This window comes from Leopardus geoffroyi, chromosome C3 (genome assembly GCF_018350155.1).
Source record: "Leopardus geoffroyi isolate Oge1 chromosome C3, O.geoffroyi_Oge1_pat1.0, whole genome shotgun sequence".
Lineage (NCBI taxonomy): Eukaryota > Metazoa > Chordata > Mammalia > Carnivora > Felidae > Leopardus > Leopardus geoffroyi.
In genome coordinates this window covers 47,503,152-47,524,985 of record NC_059338.1, presented here as the reverse complement: position 1 = coordinate 47,524,985, position 21,834 = coordinate 47,503,152, and the positions used below count along the sequence as shown (strand labels likewise).

Genomic DNA, 21,834 nt, shown 5'->3' with positions numbered 1-21,834 from the left:
TATTCTCTCTTTGCACACGGTCCCATTACTTTCTTTCTCCTTTCTTCTTAGCTTAATCATTTCTTCTTTGAAAACATCTCAGTATCACTTCTACCAAGATATATTTTATTAGAACTTCCTTAACCATATTACCCAGAATTAAAATAGGCAAACTTCCTGTGGGAATCCATAGATCTTTGCCTACATTTGTCACATCATATCTCTTGTTTGCAAGTTCCAAAACTAAACCCAAAACAGATTTAAAAATAGGGAAGGGGGAACTAAAGAGAATGCATTAAGTTAAAGTCAGTGGAAAGCCCAAGAAATAAATTTTAAAGCATATCTGAATATAGCAGCTTAACAAATGTCCTCAGGAGTCCATGTATTTTTCTCCATCTTTATTTTTCTGTGTTGGCCTTACTCTCAAGTAGGCTATCACTGCATGGTGGCAAAGAAGGTCATCAGCTGCTTTCTTAAGATTTCCATGAAAAGTCCTAGGATAGTTTCTCATTGAACTAGCTATAGCCACTTGCCTATTTTACTGAACACTCACATTGGTTAGGACAAAGATAACCTGACTGACCAGGCGTAGGTCACATACCCACTCTTGGTGGTGGGGTATGGGATAGAATCAGCGTCCTCTAAAATATGAACTAAGAGAAATTAGTCCATCAAAAAGGTGATGGGCATAGAAGGGTACATAGTCTACTATAACCCTTGTCATACTATATTATTATAGTGTGTTTGTCTGCTCACTGATTTGTGAGACTTTTCAAGATATAGATTATGTTTTCAACTATGTAACCCAATTACAAAGTATACTCATATCAGTGTTCTTGTGAGAACTTCATGAAATAATGTATTTATAGCACCTATAATACTATCCAACCATAAAGAAAGAATAAAATCTTGCCATTTACAACAAAATGGATGGACTTTGAGGAGATTATGCTCAGTGAAATAAATCAGACAGAAAAAGACAAATACCATATGATCTCACTTATATGTGGAATCTAAAAACACAAAATAAAAAACAAAAGCAGACAAAACAAGAACCAAGTCCATAGATACAAAGAATGGACTGGTGGATGCCTTAGGCAGGAGGAGGTGGGAGAAATGAATGAAGGGTGTCAAAAGGTACAAACTTCCAGATATAAAATAAATAAGTTATGGGGACATAATATGTAGCATGGTGACTGTAGTTAATAATACTATATTTTATATATAAAAGTTGTTAAGAGAATAAATCTTAAAAGTCCTCATCATAAGAAACAGTATTTTTGTAATGGTATGGTTATGATGTTAAGACACCATGGTGATCATTTTGCACAAAAACACTGAATCTTTATATTGGACACTTGAAACTAATATAGTGTTATATGTCAATTATATCTCAATAAAAAAGCATTTATCACATAGATATACAAAACAATAAATATTAGCTATCACTACTGGTATTATTGTTTCACATACAGAGTGAAACATGAAATAAGCTTTATCTGTATAGTCAATGTACAGAAAAGGCCCATATGCAAGATTGTCATAAGAGAAAATATTTTCACTTTCAAGTAACAGAAAGTCCACCTAAAAGTGAATTAAACTTAAGAGCACTTTTTATCTTACATAGCAAGGCGTCTAGAAGCCACATGGCTATAAGGAGATGGTTAAATCTGTGGCTAAAATAAGTAATCAGGGATCCAGAGTACTGCCATCTTTTGGTTTTGTCATGCTCAGAGGCTGGGCTAGTTCATCATCATAAGAGATTAATTAAGCTCCCAGCAACACATCCTCACATACCAGTGGCCTAGAGGTGGAAAAAGGAATATCTTTTTCCATGGATCTCTTTTTATGAACAAAGAGTTTTCTTAGGATCCTTCCTTTCCCAAGCCAATTACTACTACATATCGTTGGTCAGAACTGGTCAGTGAGACCACTTCAATTCTTACGGACCAAGCAAGATCCTTTCAAAAGGAGGACGGTATGCTTTCTAACTTTTGGGACCCTGTCAGTGATGTCTGTGCATTTTGCAGTTATTTCCAAAGTAATATGTGCTCATTGTTGCAATTCAATACATCTGCGTGTTCACAGTAAAATTACTATTCACCCCTTTTGGCTCCTAATTTTATCCTGTGGTATACACACAGTGAACAGTTGGTATGTTTCTTATTTGTTCATACAAAAATAGGATCATGTTGGTGAGTTGGCTCCCCAAAATTGAGACATGCTATATATATTCTAGAACATTTTCTTTCTAATAGGTGCATATTCCTTCCATAGTATACTGTGCCAGTTATCAGTTCATTGCCTTTCAGGTCCAAGACCACTCTTCTTTGCCCTGTTTTATGATCCTGGATGCTATAAACATTTCTCCTTTGGGGCACCTGGGTGGCTCAGTCAGTGGAGCATCTGACTTCGGCTCAGGTCATTGTCTAGTGGTTCATGAATTTGAGCCCCACATCAGGCTCGCTGCTATCAGCCTGTCAGTGCACAGCCCACTTCAGGTCCTCTGTACCCCTCAACCCCATCCCTGCCTCTCTCCTGCTTGTGCTCTTCAAAAAAAATATATATAAATATATATTTTTTTAATAAATAAATAAACACTTTTCCTTTAACACCTGGCTCAATTTTAGGCTCTGTCAATAGAGGGTGCTGGAGAGACACCTCAAAGCCAGAGTTGGAAGAAGGAATTTTTCTTCCTGCTTCCTGAGTGCTGTTTTTGGCATGGCAGCCAGTTAATGGACCTGGAAAAGGCCTAGTAGTGCTCATATCAGCACTGGGAGCTGCACATATCAGCATGGATGCTCCGTTAAGGTTTTCTGCCACCCTGAAGTTTTGGTCTAGGGACCAGTTGTAGTTCCCTCCGCAAGTTTCTTGCCATCAGCATGCTGCATGTTCCTGTGGCAGCCTCACCCTCTCTAGAGGTCTGAATCTCAGTCATGGGCAGAGGGAGGAGAGCTCTTTTTTTTTTTTTTTTTTTCAACGTTTATTTATTTTTGGGACAGAGAAAGACAGAGCATGAACAGGGGAGGGGCAGAGAGAGAGAGAGAGAGACACAGAAACAGGCTCCAGGCTCTGAGCCATCAGCCCAGAGCCTGACGCGGGGCTCGAACTCACAGACCGCGAGATCGTGACCTGGCTGAAGTCGGACGCTTAACCGACTGAGCCACCCAGGCGCCCCGAGGAGAGCTCTTTTAGATTCTTCTTTCCTTCTTCCCTCTTCTTCAGCCCAAAGAACAATAAATGTTTCATGCATCTGCTACTTCTCTACTTCTTATAGTTTTCTCTCCTTCTTCTAGTAGTTAACCACCTTTAACTGGTTAACCATTTTTCTCTGTTCAAATTACTGTTGTACTTTTTCTCTTCTCACTGGATTGTGACTGGTATGGATGAATATACTATAATTTAATTTAATCATACCCAGTGTATTCAGTAGTTATGGTTTTGTTTGTATGTCCTGCTCTCCATTTATTATTTAATAAGTATTCATTGAGAACTTACTGTGTACCACATATTAATTTAAACACTAGGAATATTGTGGTAAGCAAGACTAATAAAGTCCTTACTTCATGGAGTTTACAGTCCAGAGCAAAGACTGAGATAATAAAAATAAATATAATATTCAAGATAGTGATAAATGCTGTGAAGAAATATGAATGTTTAAGAGATTAGAGAGTAAAAATAAATCAAGGGATAGGGAACAATTGGGGTAAGCAAGATCAAGAAGGCCTTCACTGAGGAGGTGGCATTTGAACAGAGATCCAAATGATGGGAAAGAGTTGACAACAAACATCCATTGTGGCTGGATCATAGTGTCAAAGGAGTAGAGTGATATGTGGTGAGAAGTCAGCATATGATGCAAGGATACGTAGGTAATTGAAAGTTTGGATATCATTGTGAGGGTGATGGGAAGCCATTGGAATGTCTTTTTTAAAATTTATTTAAACACTTTTTTTTTTAATGACACAGAGTGGGGGGGGGCAGAGGGAGGGAGAAAGAGAGAGAGAGGAAAAGAGAGTGAGAGAAAGAGAGAGAGGAAGAGAGTGAGAGAAAGAGAGAGAGAGGAAGAGAGAGAGTGAGAGAAAGAGACAGTGAAAGAGAGAGGGGGAGAGAGAGAATCTTAAGCAGGCTCCACGCCCAGCTTGGAGCCCAACGTGGTACTCACTCTCATGACTGAGATCATGATCTGAGCTGAAATCAAGAGTCGGTTGCTTAACTGACTGAGGTAACCAGCCCCCACCCCTCCACTGGAATGTCTTAAACAGAGAAGTAAAACAACCTACTTTACGTCTTCAAAAGGCCACTTTGGCTGTTGTATACAAAATAAATTCTTCAAATTACTATGTTGTATGCTTGAAATGAATATAACATCATGTGTCAACTATACCTCTAAAAAACAAAAAAATAAAAAAAAAAAGCATAAACTCTCTGGAGTCAAGAGTACAGACAGGTTATGCAAAGTTGGAGGCTATTACAATCATTCACAGAGAGATATTGTTGACTTGGACCAAGATGTTAGCAATGGATGCTGTGAACAGCGAAAGAGAATGAATGTAAGATAGAGCCTGTAGATGTTGCAGATTGATTATATGTAGAGAATGAGAAGTGAGGAATCAGAGATAACTCCTAGGTTGGGGCCTAAGCAAATAGTTAGCTTATTTGGGCCCTCCATTAGCAATTCTCAAACTTTTTGGTCGCAGGACAATTTTCTATTTTTAAAAATTATTGGGTAATTTAAAAAATGCTTTTGTTTATGTGGGATACTTATATACATATGTGTATATGAAAAAAATTTACTTTTTACTACATTAAAATAAAAACAAATATTTAAAATATTTCTTACTAATTCATTTAAAATAGAAATAAGTCCATGACATATTGACATAAATAACATACTTTATCAAAAATACCACATTTGGGGGTACCTTGGGTGGCTTACTCAGTTAAGCGTCCAACTTTGGCTCAGGTCATGATCTCGTGATTTGTGAGTTCGAGCCCTGCATCAGGCTGTGCACTGGCAGTGTGGAGCTTGCCTGGGGTTCTCTCTCCATCTCCCTCTTTCTCTGCACTCACTCTCTAAAAATAAATAAATAAACTTTAAAAAATAATACCACATTTTTATGAAAAATATTCTCCACAAAACTGTTTGGTGAGAAGAGAGGCATTATTTTCTATTTTTCAAATCTCATTAAGGTCTGGCTTAATAAATGACAGTCATATTCTTAAATCACCTTCTTCATTCAATTTATTGTGATATATTGTTTGGTTGTGGTACATGAAGAAAACTGTGTCTCACAGTTTCTCACAGTGTCTCACAGTTAGATATGCAGTTAGGAAGGGGAGAGTTATTTTAATACCCTTTTCAGATAATTGCAGATATTATTCTTTGATGTTACACTAAAACTTGATAAACGGTAGCTTCTGAAAGGTGAGCTGCAATGCTCCATATCAATGAACTTTTCTTAGTGTTATATTAAAATCCATTGGTTTGCCTTGAGCTTTTTAAAAAAAATATTTATTTATTTTTGAGAAACAGAGAGACAGAGCGTGAGTGAGGGAGAAGGAGTGAGAAAGGAAGACAGAATCTGAAGCAGGCTCTGGGCTCTAAGCTGTCAGCACAGAGCCTGACACAGGGCTCTGAACTCACAAACCATGAGATCTTGACCTGAGCGGAAGTCAAAGGCCTAAATGACTGAGCCACCCAGGCGCCCCTTGTCTTGCAGTTTTAATGAATCTTTTATCTATACATGATTTTAATCACATGTATGTCCAGGGTTCCCCAGACCACACTTTGAGAACAACTAAATCACAGAACATTATTCATTAACTTAACAAATATATATTAGGTTGTTACCCTATGTCAACACTGTTCTATGAGGTAGAAATACAAAGAAATGATTGAACATGACCCCCCTTGCTTTCTTAGAACTCACAGTTTTGAGCATATTACCCTGGAGGGCTCTTGGCCCTTTAAAGATACCACCTAGGAGACAGTTCCCTTCTCAAACAAAAATATTTTGTATGCCAAAAAGTTAAAACCCCAAACCATACTAGGGAGTTCTTACTCTCTGAAGAAAAAGACAAATGGCACGTTCTCAGGTATGCAAGTAAATGTAAGGCAATAAAACATGTTTATACACATACTTCCTGTATTGCTTTATCACTTCCAGCATCATGATAAACCGCCCATATAGATTACTAACTCTGACCTCTTCACACATTACAGTCAGATGCCAACATCTTTCTTTCAAAAAATTCCAGTATCCCCTGTATCATCTCCAACCTTCTTTATTCTTCCAAGAATATTCATAATAAACTATTGCTTCATGAAGTGACCTCACACATCAACTCCTTGAACTCTGTATACATTAACAAAGCCAGAATGATGTGAGATTAGGGGAAATCCCATATACTATCTGTGGCTGAGCATTTCCTTAATCTTGCCAACTTTTTTTTTTTTTTTTTTACCTTCATCAACACTATGATATAATTATAATGTTCAACTATCATTTAGCTTCCTGATCTGGATATGAAGATGGATAGCTTAATCAGAACAATGGAGGGGCGCCTGGGTGGCGCAGTCGGTTAAGCGTCCGACTTCAGCCAGGTCACAATCTCGCGGTCTGTGAGTTTGAGCCCCGCGTCAGGCTCTGGGCTGATGGCTCAGAGCCTGGAGCCTGTTTCCGATTCTGTGTCTCCCTCTCTCTCTGCCCCTCCCCTGTTCATGCTGTCTCTCTCTGTCCCAAAAATAAATAAACGTTGAAAAAAAAAAAAAAACAATGGAAAAGTTGGTTTCAGGCTATAGTCCTTAAAATTTAGTTATGAGGGGTACCTGGGTGGCTCAGTCAGTTAAGCCTCTGACTTCGGCTCAGGTCATGATCTAATGGTTTGTGAGTTTGAGCCCCAGGTCGAGCTGTGCTGACAGCTCAGAGCGTGAAACTTGCTTCAGATTCTTTGTCTCCTTCTCTCTCTGCCCCTCTCCCCCCCACTCACACTCTGTCTCTCTCTCAAAAATAAATAAACATTATTTATTTATCTCTCTCTAGAGATAATAAACATTATTTATCTCTCTCTAGAAGAGAGTGGGAATTTTCTTTGTGTTCACATTTACAAGTACTACATTTTCCACTTTACTTTTTAATTTTTATGTATTACATTTTATTTATTGTTTCAGTAATCTCTACACCCAATGTGGGGCTTGAACCCATGACACTGAGATCAAGAGTTCCACACTCTTCTGACTGAGCTCTACATTTTTTACTTTAATTAAAGCAAATGCTATATAAACATTTGTCAGGCTGGAAATAGGGAAGTTTAAATATGAGGAAATCGAGCGTCATAATTTTAACTGAAAAGTTCAGAGCTAAAAACTTATCTGCCAAGAAATCACACTAAAGATGGAAATGACAATTAAAATTGCTCATCTAGTTGAAGGATAATCATTAATAAACCACTGAAAAAATAATTTCAGTCCTTCATTTTAAAATGAAAGAACAGCTCCAGCTGTTAAAGGACTAAATATGATAGTAAATATGAAGCACCCAGGGCAGTTCCAGAACCTACTGTTATGCCCAGAATTTGTGATCCCCAAAGGCCACCAGGGAGCGGAGTTCGATGCAAAAGCAAAGAGCCTTTATTCGAGCTAGCTCGATCTCAATCCCCTACCTGCACTGACGCAGCAGTGAGATGCCGGAGAGAGAGGGAGGGTTTCAAAAGCACAAAGGTTTTATAGGGATCTAGGGGCGGTTGGTGGGGTAATGGTCGTGGCCTTAGCCGATTGGGTCAGAGTCCCGTTACGCAGGTCGCCAGGCGTGGTTTGAACGGGAAGTTTGAACTGGAAGTTTGAACGGGAAGTTTGAACTGGAAGTTTGAACGGGTGAGTGGGAAGTTACTCAAGGGGAGGAGGCGTGGTCTGAGGTTTGAGTGGGAATTTCTTTCTGTGGCCATGTTGGGGACATAGTCACTCAAGAAGGAGGATACAGAACAAGAAGCGGACACAGAACAAAATGGAGTCGGCCAGCCTAGGTCTGCTCTTTCACCTACTAGGACTCGACTAATGTTGATTCCTTTCCTTGCTCCCTTTCTGAACCTCTTCCAAGGATTATCCTTGGAATATACTCTTCTTGACTGGCTGAACAAAACAATAAATATCAATCATGCTGTTAATGATTCCAAGTGTTTTCAAAATGTTTTTCTCTATGCATTTCACTTTATCCAGTGAATATTTACTGAGTACGTACTACAAGTCATGTCCTTCCAAGTCCTGGAGATACGGCTCTGAATATAACTGACACAGCATTTGAGTCTCATGGGGAAGATAAGCATCCATCAAATAATTATGGAAATAATTAATTATAATCATCTCTATTTCATACCTTTTGTCCTTAATTCTTCTCATTGAGAAATATACCGTACACTTGGCTTATTTATCCAGCATATTGTTGGTCTTTCCCACTATAATGTGTTTTATTCCTTGCTGAATCCACCAAGATTAATGCTTCACATATAATAGACATTCAATGAAAATGTTGAGAGAAATGCATGAATTATAATTTTAATAATCACTCTGAAAAAGTTAAGGATACTATGTGAGCCTATAACATGGGGGTTAACCTAGTGTTTTATACCAAGGATAAGAGAAAGAGGTCTCACTGTATATAAAAGAGAAATGAAGGGACTGGTCATATAAAAAAATGTAAGGAGGTAATTGATGTCTCTGAGAAGCCATAAGAAACTTAAGTGCTAAAATTGAGGTTAGAATACAGAAGGAAAAGAATCAGACCGATGAATATAGAGAACAAACTGATGGTTACTGAAAGAGCAGACCTAGGACGGCCGACTAGTGAGTATGTCCCTGACATGACCGCAGAAAGAGGTTCCTGCTCAAACCTCAGACCACGCCTCCTCCCCTTGAGTAACTTATGTTTTCTAAGAAAGCAGGCTACTGATTGAGGCATTCTTCCGAAGTCTAAGGTGGGAGGAAGGGGAGTATGAGAGGCGTGGAAAGTGTGAGTAGAAGAGGGAGGGCTTCTCTCAGGTAGGGGCCAGAGGCAGGAGCCCTCAATCCTGTCCAGGCTTAGAATGACGTGGGAGCATTTTACCCCTCCCCAAACCAATTAATCAGAGTCTCTGGGGATGGTGTTTGGTGCTAGGTATTTATATAGCACAGCAAGGCTGACAGCCAATGGTTAATAGGTGACCAGTGAGAAATGTTCTGTATACACTGAGGCCAAACATGTTAGAGATCCTCAGACACAGTGGTTCTTAAACTTCAGGTGCATCAGAATCTCCTGGAAGACTTGTTCAAACACAGATTGCTGAGCCCCACCCCCAGAGTTTCTGATTTAGTACGTCTGTGACCACCAGGCCCAACATTTGCATTTTTAACAAGTTTCAGATGACGCTGATAATTGCTGATCTGGGAACCACACCTTGGCAGCCATTGTTCTATCCTTCCCCAGCCAATCGGCTGAGGCCACAACCCTTCCCCAGCCAATCAGCTAAGGCCATGATCCCTACAAAACCTTTGTGCTTTTGAAACCCCCCTTCCTCTCCTTCCCCCTCCTCCTCCCCCTCCCTCAAAAAAAAAAATAAGTATAAAATCTGGTCAAATTCTTTTGGAGTTTGGCAAATCCAACTATTTTCTTTGTATGTCAATTAAGTTATAAGTAAAAATAAATGGTGCGTATGGCAGAAATACTATCAAAAACACAGTTAAGAATCACGAACTTCATCTCAGCATAACTTTTATTAAATCCCAAACTTACAGAGGTTAAACTATGTTTGTTAGAAACAGGCTGGAGAGGGAAAGCTGTGGCATGTCACAGAACAACTTTCCTTCCAAGCCTTCACAGGTATTACAGAGCAACTGAAATTCACAGTTTAGAAAGAGATAACACAGAAAAAGAACAGCTACCTTTTAAAATGGGCCTATTAGAAGAAAAAGAAAAACACTGCTAAACATTTCTGATTTATATTCTCAGCAAGATTTGATAGGATAGTGTCTGTATGCAGTCCAGAGATGGAAATGAGCTAAAAATGAAGATTAGAAGAAAGTATTTTTCTAAAACATGTTATTTAATATAGAGAAGTTGAATTACTATGTTGAAAACTGAAACAAATGTAATATTGTTTGTCAACTACACTCAAAATATTTTTAAATGTGTGATTTAATACAAGAGGCAGTGAATAATAGATTGCCATGTCAAAAATTAACGTGATAGAGAAATTATTCTCAAGAAATTATCCTACAGTCCAAAAACAAAAGAAATTTCTGAAAAGTATGAGAAGACATAATGAAATGGGAGATCTATAGGATCTTAGGAGTTATCTCATTCAAGGAGCTGGGTTGGATTAGGAGGCCAGACAAAGGTATCACAGATCAAGAATATGCACCTTATGTTTTACTCACAATATGACCTATGGTCATTCCAACACTGTCTGAGTTTATTCAAATGTATTGATTTAGCAATTGTTTCATCTTTGGTTCAAATAAAGTTTCAAAATAAGCTTTAATATTTGCATACCTAATGAGATTCTTTGCCTTCTGATGGATATTCAGTCTTGAGACTAAAAGACAGTATTTCTTTAAATTCATTTTTATCCATTTATCCTGTGATAACTATTGATTTTTCCCATTTCTTTGGTTTGACTGGATATTTTATTTGTTGCCTTTTAAGTAGTATCTTGTTAATGAAAATATCCAGAAGTTCTAAATATTTATTATGTTCACTTAAGTAACAGTAAACACATACCATTTATTGAATGCTTACTATGTGCCAGTCTCCTTTCCAAGTATCCTCTGTGTATTCATTCATTTCAACTTCATAATGATTATGTCAGGTAGGCACTCTACCACTTTAAGAATGAGGAAACCAAGTCACAAAGTTCTAAGTCATTTCTTAGTAAGATTAGGATGTAATTTAAGTCCAACTAACCTAACTGTAAAATTCATATAACCACTAAACTATATACTGTGAAGAAATTCTAGAAAATTTATTTTGGCCAATTAATTATTAAGAATTTTAATTGCCCACAGTGTAGTATCTGTTGAAATTTTTACTAATTGGCTTTTCAGTTGTTTGATTAGTTTGGTAGCACATTGGAAAGTAATCGAATAAATTTGACCAAATTTTCTTCTATTGACGAAGAGCATACTTATTAAGTTTGATTTGAAGCTTGGTAATCTGAAAATAAAGTGACATTCAATATAATTTTATTTAATAAAATTTTCTATGATATTTAATAGATGGTGATGAAAATTATTACAGAATTTGGAGTCATGACATAGATAACTACACTGAATGAAGCCTGTTTCAAACAAAACTTAATATATAAATTTATAACTCTATAATAAATATAACAATGGTTAATTCTAGAATTGAATGTTGAAACTGGATGAGGGCAAATTCAACATCTACATATATTACTTTGCAGTTCTATCTCCTACATGTAGTATAATTTTTTTTTTTTTTATTTTAGAGAGAGAGCATGCAAGTGGGGAAGAGGGAGGGAGGGAGAGAGAGAAAGAGAGAAAGAGAATCTTGAGCAGGCTCCATGCTCAGCATGGAGCCCAATGCAGGGTTCGATCTCATGAACCTGGGATCATGACTTGATCTGAAATCAAGACTTGGATGCTCAACCGACTCAGCCACCCAGGTGCCCCAGATGTAGTAGAATTTAGGTACTCTGTTCTCTCTCTCTCTTTTTCTCTGTCTCTTTCTTCCCTTTTTTCTTTATCCCACCAGTCTGTGGTATGAATATGGTTATGATAAGATTAACTGAATCTCACTTCAACCCAAAGATAAAGAGTTGAGAAGAGCTAGGAAGCTAGAGAAAATGAGATGAAATCAAGTAACTTCAATTAATTTTGAAGGGATAGAATGAAAGCATGTTAGGGAAAGTATCAAGGCATGAAATTGGAATAAGCGAGTACATATCATATTAAGGTTTTTTTTGGTAAGCCAGACATCTATTACAAAGGCAATGGAGAGTTACTTAAAATTTTTGATCAGGGAACTAATACAAACAATACAATAGAAAGAATCCTGGAAGTAGTGTAGTATGAGCCTTGAGCTAGGAGTGGTAGAGAGAGGAGTGGTTATAGATTAATGGTGTCATTGGACTAGAAGAAGCTATAAATAAGGCATTTAGTGATAAGAAGTCAAATTAAGGCAATGATATCAGAAGCAAAAAGTTGGAGCATATTAGGGGAAAATTTTGATATATAAATACAAAATTATTTTTATCAGAATCGATATACAGTATTTCTTTTATTTATTTATTTATTGAGTTTGTTTATTTTGAGAGAGAGAGAAAGCAGGAGAGAGACAGAGGAAGAGGAGAGAATCCCAAGCAGGCTCTGTGCTCCCCTCTGAGCTCCACACAGGGCTTGATCTCACAGTGAGATCATGACTTGAGCTGAAATCCAAGAGTCGGATGCTCAACCAACTAAGCCATCCAGGTGTCCCTTTTCCTTCTCTTTTAAAGAAAAAATTGCTAATGTGCCATACAATCTTTATCCTCTTTATTATATTCCCAGAGTCTTGACTACTCTGTCATTCTCCATGCATTTTTTTTTTCACATTACTGGTTTAATTCTTTCCAAAATGTTAACACACCACTTTAACCACCATGATTTCAGGTAAACTATACTCTATGTATCAGCTGAAGTTCTTTGTTGCTAAGTATGAGAACCATCTCTGAGGAGACAGTGAGGAATGAAGACACTGGGGTTAAAATAAGGAAAGAGGGTCAAAGTCCTATGGATAATTAGCAGGTTTTTAAACCAAGCAATGGAAATGTATTGTAAAGCCAGTGAGAGATCACAAAATCTATAAGGAAACTCAGAAACCAAAGCAAATCTTGGAGGGCTAAAGCTTGGAAATACAGAAAATTCTGGTTTAGAACATTAAGTTATCAGCAGTAGAATGAAAAAAGTCCAACTCTGTCACTTTAAGATCAAATTACAATGTAAGCATCTAACGGGCACAATTTGTGTGAAATGCCTAATTGTTATTAAGGGTTAAATCTAAAAATCTGAGCACCTAGAACACAGCCCAAACAATGAAGTCTCTCCAAATAACTTGCTCAATGTTCAAAAGATTCTCAACCTTTGGTTAGAGACAGTAAAGCTGATTACTGTCTGGTCATATTGTATCCAAGGGGAAAAAGGCTAATTCTCTAAAAGCAAATCTCTTGTTAGAAATAGAACAAGATATTGGGCAGCCAAAGAACAATGAATATTCGCCATATCTAAAAAATGCTAAGAATACAGTAGTTCTCATTATTTTCAGAGTACTCAGGAAATTCTGTAACTAATGCTAAGAAATCCAGTAGCATTATAAAATAAATACATAAAATGCTTTTTAAAATAAATAAAATAAACTGTGGAGATCAAATTATCTGTTAACAATAAAATTGGTATGTTCAGCTACGATTTCTTCCTACCCCCCCCCACCAATTTCTCTATTTCCTTATTTCTTGATTTTTCCCTACTCTTTTGCAAAGTTAACGTGGCTTCTGAGATACTATTTACACACCCTGCTTTTTGTTCCTGGTTGCAGTTATTCATATATTCCTTTCATTCCTTTTTCCTCTTTGGAAAGCAAGGAAAGAGATTATCTTCTAATCTGATGATAATATTTCTCATGTCATTGTTTCTCTATTTCCTTGCTTCACTCTGGAATTCATATCCTCCCCCTGCCTCCCTGGTCTAACCCAGCCCGGGTTTATTAACCTTCAGGGTATGGTGTAATACTAAACATTTCCCCAACTGAGTCATGTAAATAAGGGTAGCCTCTACTATTAAAGTTTAACAATTTGCTATTTTGAAACCTTTGCCCTTTGCTAGGTCCACATAAAATGAGAAGAAATAGAATAGTGTGAAGAGTAAAATTCTCTTTACACAAAAATAAAAATGCATTATATTATGTAAACATATTATTAGTGTGGTGTTGGTATAATAGCCATAGGTTTATCCAAAGCCCTGCAATTACCGATTATTATAATATTATCTCTAACTTGTTGAAAAGCAACATGAGAGGAAATGAGAAAACTCATAATAATATTCATAGTTCAGGATTTCTTCAGAAAAAGCTCCCCGTGAATAATGCTTAGATGCAGATATTACAGGATAAATTTCAGGCTATCACGAAATAGGACAAAGTGAAAGGGACACAGTTCTGGTTCAACGGTGGAAATATCTCCCAAGCAGTGTCCTTGAATGAAGTGGAGAATCTCATACTTCCAATAAATGGGAATGATCAAGCATTTTATCTCTGAGCAGTGAAAAAGTAAAATGTGTAGCAACATTGAAATTCTGACTTAGCTGAGGCACGTTTAATGACTCGTCTTTGCAGTGTAGCAAAGCAATGAAGGGCTACATGAATTCGGCTTAAATTTCTGCTCTGCTATTTATTAACTTCATGGCACTGGGTAAAACTTTCACTTTTTAATCCTCAATCTCTAACACGGATGTAACAATGCATTCTTTTCAGAGCTGTTGAAGTTATTAATCAGACAATATGTGTAAAGCTCTTTAAAAGTCAGTGACACATAACAAATTCTTTAATATGTGAACTGAATATTTGTTTCCAGAATACTAGCCATAGGGACACCTAAGGGACAATGTGATTTAACACTAAAGGCTCTGAAGGACCTGCTAAATGAGAAGATAAAACTTGCAGCAGTGCAACACTGAAATAAAGTACATCAACGTGAGTAATTTTTTTTTATCAGAGTGTAATTTCCTTAGAATTTTCAGAGAATACATCAACTGAGTCTTGATTTGGGTGAAGTGGAAGTGGTAAAGTTCTCTTCTTTTCTTGTCATTTAAGTTGATTCTATGATGATAATTATACACGTAGAGTTTTAAAAGAGAGCAAGTGGAGCATTTCCCCAGATTAAACAAAGAGACCATAAAAATAGGAATGAAATAGTATTTTTCTGCCTCTGTCTCTCAGCCACAAATGCAGGAACTCCAGATTTTCCTAACTCATGCTTCGAAGCATCTGAGTTTGTCACATTCGTGCTTCATAGCTAGCACAGATACCACAAGCTGTTCCTTCCTCTTCTTGGTTTCTGTTGTCTCTGGTTGCTTATATTCTCTCCTGCATCTTCTCTTTTCCGGTATTGCGCCTGGTCCGTAACTCAACCTGCTCCAAAAGCAGCCACAAGGGAACATTTCCCTTATTCCACAGCTTTGCTACACTCTTTTACACAGGATACAAAGACTGTTTCCTTGTCCCCTCAAGTTCTTAAACATATCTCTTATTTTTATTATCTCTTCTTTTAGGGCTCTCACACAGGTTTCTGGGGGCGGGGGTTAAATAAAAGGACAAGCTCGGCGACACATCCCCAGCTCTACTCAGAATTACCTTGCCATTGGAACACTGACCCTCTGACTTGGGACTGACTCATTCTTCTTTTAGAATGAATTCTGTTCCTGATGGTCTAACAGTCACTTATGTAAATAGACTCCTTTGGGTATTTCCAGCCCCGTCTTACTGACAAGCCAATATGGGATTTTTGGAAATCCTATGGAGAAGCCAGGAGATAGGCTCCACAAACTAAGATTTTTTGCTTCAAAGAAATGGGAAATTTATCTATAGAATGCTCTAATGCTGGCATTGCATGTCTATTGTGTCTTTCCCAACCACTGTGAATTTCAGTTTTCATTTGGCTTGACTTCACTGTTGTATATTTGACCCCACCTCATTGAAATGTTGTTTTCCCTTATCTCTGTCAAAGTCATTCTCTCTTGATTTTCTTTCTGCTTTCTTTCTCAGTTGAGGGTGATAATTTCCATGTCTCTACTTCTTGTCCTGATCATTTTTATAACAAGGATAATATTTATTACTATACATCTGGCTGCCTATTGTATACGTAAACCTTTTTGACCCATGTTGGGTCAAGTGGCCACCTACAATCTATGGCCTAACAACTATGGCCAGGAAGCAAGATCTTACTGTAGAAAGAGCACAACTCCCATGCTGTAATGGAGAAGAGAGGGGCAATTCTAAAAAAGAGAGAGAGACAAAGAGAGAGAGAGGGAGAGACACAGACAGACAGAGGGAAAGAGAGAGAGAGAGAATGAAAAATTGCTAGGCTTGCAGGGGAGAGGGGAAAATAGGTGATGGGCATTTAGGAGGGCATTTGTTGGGATGAGCACTGGGTGTTGTATGTAAGCCAATTTGACAATAAGTTATATTTATAAAAAATAAACCATTTTGAAGAAAAAAAAAGAAAAATTGCTAGAAAGAGGAGGGCTAGTTTCTAATCAGCCATTCAAATAAGTGTCCCATTCACCAAGTTAAAACCAAAACCTAGAGCTATAAATAATTAGCAAGACATGCTGCTTTATATTTTATCTCTTCCTTTCCCTAATTATAATTTAGTTGAAATGACTTATTGGCATGATTAGCAACATAAAATAGACAATAATCAAAGAGAGAATATCTTAAAAGTTAGCCAATCAGTACCTGAATAAGCAAAAGTTGATAGTACAGCAGGATTTACTAAGTGGTATGCATTGAAGCATTAGTCCCATGAAATGTCCTGGGACAAAACTGTTCCATGGTCGTTCACATTTCTAAAAATCAGTTTACTACAGCCCTCTCCTGGAGAGTCACAATACATATTTATGTTCCAAGGGCTTTAGAGAAATATTTCTCTATAAATACCAGGAAATTGTTCACATTCTAAACTGATTCATTTCTAATGATATTTGAACTCACTGTTTTTCCAGCTACCATTTTATGTTATCTTTATAATTATTTCTATTGAGGCACAAGTCCTTTTATGCTCTTCAATCTCTGGATATTCCTCAAATTTAGGGTAAGAGGCTTGGGTTCCCTAGGCAATTTCCAACAGGCTTGGGAAGTTTAATGTGTTTACTCTGGGCCAAGGTCAGTGTCATCATGTTTAATCAACTTGTTGCCAGACTCTTTAATAAATCCTACCTTATTTAAAGTTCTGGGTACTTTCCTATCTTTGTCTTATTTCTGGGGCAACTAGGGATTTTGGAGAAGTGTGATGTAACTTAACAAAAGAATATTAAACTAGTTTTCAGGCTTAAGGGTTAAAAATGTATCTTGGTAGATTTATTTATAAGAATGTCAAGTTCACTTCTGTTTTGGACAAAGATTTTATTGTCCAAACTTTGAAACTTTATTAAATCTTTATTATGTTGATTTCTGCTAAAGAACAAAAAGAAATTCATGGTATAAATTATTTTTTATAGGGCAAGGCAGGGGCAACAGAATCATCTGCTACATCTTGACTCCCAATTCTGATGGGAATTTCCAATATTGACACCCTAAAAAGGTATTGTTGTTGTTTTTAACTTTTTGAATAGTTAACATGGAAGGTGATCTCTGTTAAAGAGTTAGGCATACAGGTATTTCAACATATATTAAGTCATCATGTTATAAAGCATGTTGACACAAAACCTGCAGTGTCATAGGAAACTAAGAATTAATGTATTTTGCATAAAAAGGAAAATGGAAGTTAGCCAAGACAATTGCAGACAGCTGCAATACAATTTTATAGTCAGGTTGGGTAGCTTCTCCTTTACTGGTATTTGGGTCTGAAATGTTACTTGTGAGTCACCGAGCATAGAGAAGGATCTTAGTGACCCGGAGAATACTCCTTGTCAGGTGTTTTCTACTGTGTCAATAAAATGGAGTCATGGGGCCATCCCACAATGTAATTATGCAATTGTGAGAAATTTAAAGAGAAATGTTTGAAGATTAAAGATTGGAAAATACCAAATGCTTCCATTGTGATGGAAAAAACCCATGTAGCTGAAAAATAAAGGATATATCCAAACAGGAGCCATAAATAGGTCATCAGCATAGGTGTAAATCATGTCCATGTAGATATTGTAAGACAAAGAAACACATGTAGAATGCAGGGAGGAAGTATTTCTAAATATGAATATAGTTTCAATCAATAAAGAAAAAAATTATTGCTATAATCTATCCATGTGGCTCTGTAATAAAAGAGTATAAAATTAATTGCAAAAATTTGTTATAATAGTTATTAGGGTTCCTATGGAATCCGGTTACTTTCTAATACCTTTGGAAATATGCTTTAATGGTTAGATTTTATCCGTCTCCTATATTTATTTTATGAGAACTTTGATCCAGTTTTATTCTTTTTGAAACTGAAAATTCTTTGGCTAAACTTCAGGAACTATTTAAACTTCATCTGTATCTGAATCTAACAACTTTTTATATTCAAATTCTTTATAATCTGGGTGTTAGAGGGTAGGGGAATGAATGGGAAAACAATTTATCTTTATTTATATATTCAAATATATATAAACAAATATTCTTGCCACTATGGAAAAAGAGATGAACAAGAGAGACAAATTCCCTTTTCTCACAGAGCTCACTTTCCATTGAGGAGACCAAGCAGCTAAATGTGTAAACCAGTACCAAATTTAAGCAAAATACTAATAGCTAAGAAAGAAACAAATAAGATATGTATTACAGGCAATCTCTGTAAGAGGTGATGTTTGAATATCGGCACAGCTCCAGCTATGTGAAAAAACCTGCATAAAAGGGTAGTGTTTATCGGGAACAGCAAATCCTAAGACCTCAAGAAGCAAAATAATTTGAGCCCATTTTAGGATCAGAAGAGAGTCTAGGGTAACTAGTACCAGGAGCGAAAAGGAGAGGGGTGTGAAATGAGTCTTCGAGGAAGGCAGAGACAGGTTATTGTAAGGAACTTGCATTTTATTGCAAATGCAGTGGCAAACCATTGAACTTCCTGGTTAGACTTCAGTGGTTAAGGAAACTAAATCATAAGTACTTTAAGATGTCAGATAACACTTATAAAGGTTATGAATTATTTTGTGGAAGATTTTTCTATGACAAAATCTAACATTGATCTTCCATACTCTATGCCATTGCTAAAAATATGAGGGGATCTTGGTTATGAAGTTAAGTATCGTTATTATTTTAAAGGATATCATTTGGAAAGTTAATAGTAACTTTTGAAATGATGAATTTTATAGATCATGAATAAAGAGCAGTCTATGTGGGGGAAGTAGTTGTGGGGTAAGGATGTGAAAAGGTTTAAGAAGTTAATTCACTTTTATTGTGTTGAGATGAACTGAGGAAGACTTTCTGAAATAGAGGTTAATAATATTCATTTTTTTATATGCTTTAAAGTGCATTAGTTGCTAATTTAATAAATTTGGCAACTATAGAAAGGTACAAAGAAGAAAATAGTAACCAATAATAACATTACTTGTCAGTCTTTCTTAATCATTGTAGTATGTATTTGACAAGATTGAAATTTTATAGGATATTAAATTTACAACCTAATTATTATTTTTATTATTATTTTAAGTTTATTTATTTATTTTGAGAGAGAGTGAGCATAAGCGGGGTAGAGGCATAAAGAGGGGAGAGAGAGAATATCCCAAGCAGGGTCCACACTGCCAGCACAGAGCCCAACACAGGCTCAAACTCACAAATCATGAGATCATGACCTGAGCCAAAATCAAGAGTCAGATATTTAACCAAATGAGTCGCCCAGCCACCTTCAACCTAATTATTTTCATTTAACATTATATTTTTCATGTCAATGAACATTAGTTGACAACACCATGTTAATATGTACATAATAATTATTCTTTGGTAATACAATGTTTCACTTACTCATTTATCTGTCTTGATTTATGTTTTCTTCTTTAACCTAGAAGGGGTTTATGAGAAATTGTTTCTCATAGCAATTTTTTAATTTTAAAATGTGTCTGACTATATTATTTTTTTAACGTTTATTTATTTATTTTTGACAAAGAGAGAGAGACATCAGGAGAGGGACAGAGAGAGAATCCCAAGAAGGCTCCACTCTGTCAGCATGGAGCCTGATGTGGGGCTCAAACTTGAAGACCGGCAGATCATGACCTGAGCCAAAATCAAGAGTTGAGTGCTTAACAGATTGAGCCACCCAGGCTCCCCTAAAATTTATCCCAGTGTATTAGAAGACACAGGACCAAGGGCTCCTAGATAGCTCAGTTGGTTTAGCAGCTCACTCTTGGTTTCAGCTCAGGTCATGATCTCACAGTTGTGGAACTGAGCCCCGCATCGGGCTCTACTCTGAGAGTGGAGCCTGCTTGAGATTCCCTCTCTCCCTCTCTCTCACTGACCCTCCCTCACTCATGCATGCAAAATAAATACATAAACTTAAAATAAATAAATAAAAGAAAACAAAGGGCCAAATCCTTGTTGGTGGAATACATTTCTTTTAGTAAGCATCACAGTGACTAACAACACAACCTTAACAGTGACAACAAAAATTACTAATGACCCAAATATTGGAACGTATTTTATATGTGTGTGTCAGAAAAATATTTTTTCTGAGGTGTTCTCCCTCCTTACTTCATATCTAGTGTGGCTTTAGAGGTTATATATTTAGTGTGGAATGAGGTGGGTGACGTACATTCACTGATTCTGAATTCAGAGTATAATTCCCAACCACCAAGAGGATTCCTATATTTCTGCTTTCCAAGGCTTGGTCCTGTGAGCCCTAATCTAATGGGACACATTTTAAAATAAAGAACTGTCCTTAGTAAGAAGATCTTTCTGGAGGCCAAGATTAATGCTACAGTTTTTATTAGAGATACCTGGCTTCAGTGTAAGGGTCAAATGCCATTTATATATTTAAAAATATTATTTATCATGTACTGTTTGTCAAGAAAGGTAATCTCTGCCCTGGTGGAGCCTTTGTTCTAGCAAAGAGGCAGGAATCAACCAAGTAATCAAATAGTTACCAGGTGTCTTAGAAAAGACATGCGATACTATGAGAAAGCCTAACAAGGAAACTGTCTTAGCCTGAGGAGGGTCAGCTAAGTGTTCCTTAAGGAAGTGGCATCTGAGCTGGGATCTTGAAGAGAAACAGAGGTTAACTGGGTACAGAAGAGAACCTTCCAGATAGGAGGAAAAATAATTAAAGGCTCATTGCTTAAATAATAACTGTTATGAATCCTGGGAGGAAAGTGTTTTAACTAGCTCAAATTGCTACTTAAGCTTTCACTAGAGTCTAGTCAGTTTATTAGTCATATTTTATGCATTTACATTAAATGGCGATCTAATCTACTAGGCAACCAAAACTGACTCCAAACGGTGACATATAAATATTAAAAGAGAATAAGAATCAGCACTGGTTTTTTAGTGTTTCTTGCTTAAAGCATTTGAACCAGAGACGCATTTAAAAGAATAAAGACCCATGCTTTGTACAATATTACATGTCTAGGGTATATAACAATAATTATGGGGAATTGGGAAGTACAAATACAGAATCACTGCTTTTAAGACAGTTTTTAGCTACAAAGATAGGTTTTTTTAAGCTTTTTGCTCACAGTTTATCGCATCAGTTAGAAGACAAAATGACGTGTCTTTCTCATGGATAAGTAACATCTAGAAATATGCTTACAGTCATCATCAACATGAAAAACTCCCCCTTTTTTATTTTAGAGAGAGAGAGCGAGAGAGAGAGAACACAAGCAAGGGAAAAGGGCAGAGGGAGAGAGAGAGACTCTTAAGCAGGCTCCTCATTCAACACAGAACCTGATGCAGGGCTCATCCTAAGACCCTAGGATCATGACCTGAGATGAAATCAAGAGTCGGACACTCAACCAACTGAGCCACCCAGGTGCCCCATGAGAAGTTCTTTAATATGCATTTTAACCAAAATATCCTTAAATGCCAATTAATAGAAGCAGCAGTTGGATTAATAGTAATAGGAGTGTTAGTTGTAATAGTTACTATTTATTCTGAGTTTACTATGAATTTCTCAGGCTAGTGTTTCATTGCTAATGCTTACAATTACTGACCAAGACAGACA

The 21,834-nt window shown here is 36.8% G+C and overlaps 1 long non-coding RNA gene across 3 annotated transcripts in view; it reads left to right on the top strand.

Annotated features, from left to right (window-relative positions):
- Positions 1-14,215: 14,215 nt before the first annotated feature.
- LOC123584983 overlaps positions 14,216-21,834 on the top strand; it is a 38,752-nt gene continuing 31,133 nt past the window's right edge. Inside the window, exons 1-3 of one of the 3 annotated variants that reach the window (XR_006705821.1) lie at positions 14,427-14,693; positions 17,219-17,301; positions 21,465-21,510. This is a non-coding gene — a long non-coding RNA (uncharacterized LOC123584983). Of the gene's footprint in view, positions 14,694-17,218; positions 17,302-21,464; positions 21,511-21,834 lie in introns of those variants that run through there. The other 2 variants (XR_006705822.1, XR_006705820.1) reach the window with 2 other exon arrangements.